Source organism: Chrysochloris asiatica, unplaced genomic scaffold, assembly GCF_000296735.1.
Source record: "Chrysochloris asiatica unplaced genomic scaffold, ChrAsi1.0 scaffold00109, whole genome shotgun sequence".
Classification (NCBI taxonomy): Eukaryota; Metazoa; Chordata; class Mammalia; order Afrosoricida; family Chrysochloridae; genus Chrysochloris; species Chrysochloris asiatica.
The window spans coordinates 9,788,415-9,789,317 of record NW_006408627.1 but is presented as its reverse complement, the minus strand read 5'-3'; the positions used below and the strand labels follow the sequence as shown (position 1 = coordinate 9,789,317).

At 39.5% G+C, this 903-nt stretch overlaps 1 protein-coding gene across 1 annotated transcript in view; it reads left to right on the top strand.

Annotated features, from left to right (window-relative positions):
• Positions 1 to 903, top strand: part of FAM13A (family with sequence similarity 13, member A) — a 460,082-nt gene that overhangs the window by 88,528 nt on the left and 370,651 nt on the right. The gene's annotated exons all lie outside the window — the stretch shown is intronic.

The window sequence follows — 903 nt, the reverse complement described above, 5'->3', positions numbered from 1 at the left end:
ATCAACCTAGTTTCATTGATACTACATTGAACCTCTCTTCACTGAGTTGGTTATCAAATGTTCAAGACACTGTACCAAACAATCCCACTGTGACTGCTCCAGAGAGCGAGTGGGCTCTGTATGGGGTGATAGTGGTGGAATGCACTATTATCCCCTCGTCAGATCTGCTTTGTGTTTCTAATGTGATAGAATGAAGTTCCTGAGATGGGCCTGAAAAGTACAAGTCTTCAGAACTAACAGAGTCTCAGAATGAGAAGAAGAAGCTACTCCCTGCCCCTGCATCCGTAAAAGGAGAGAAAGACTCATATGTTCTGAAACTCCTCAAAGACTCTCTGATAATAAGGTGCTTGATTGAGACATGTCGCCAGAATACCCTTCTTTTTTCTTTTTTTATTGTAATATGGAGATTTCTGTGACTGCTAGGACTTATCAACTTGTCCTAGTTTCTTTTAGTACAATTCCCCCTTGGAAGTATCATTTGGAAATTATTGCTGTATTCTGTGAAAATAACTTCCCAGCAATAATCAGTAACTGGTGGTCTTGATTGTTTGAAACCCTGGCACTAATAATGTGATTATTTCTGTATTAAATAGTGTAGATGCTTGTATGCTTACATGCATAAAAGAAACATAAAAGCCTATATATCTGCCATTTTACTCTAAGGAAGATCTTTCCCTTACTATGTGAGATCAACTACAGTTCCTCTTTAAAAACAACAACAACAACAACAAGACATCCATCTACTAAGTACTCTATCCTACTAAGTAGTTATTTGGACTCCTGGTGTGGTGTTGTAGGATAAGCACTGGACTGTTAACCACAAGGTTGGCAGTTCAAGCCTACCAGCTGCTTCTCAGAAACCCTGTATAGGATTGCTATGAGTTGGAACCCACTGGATGGCAC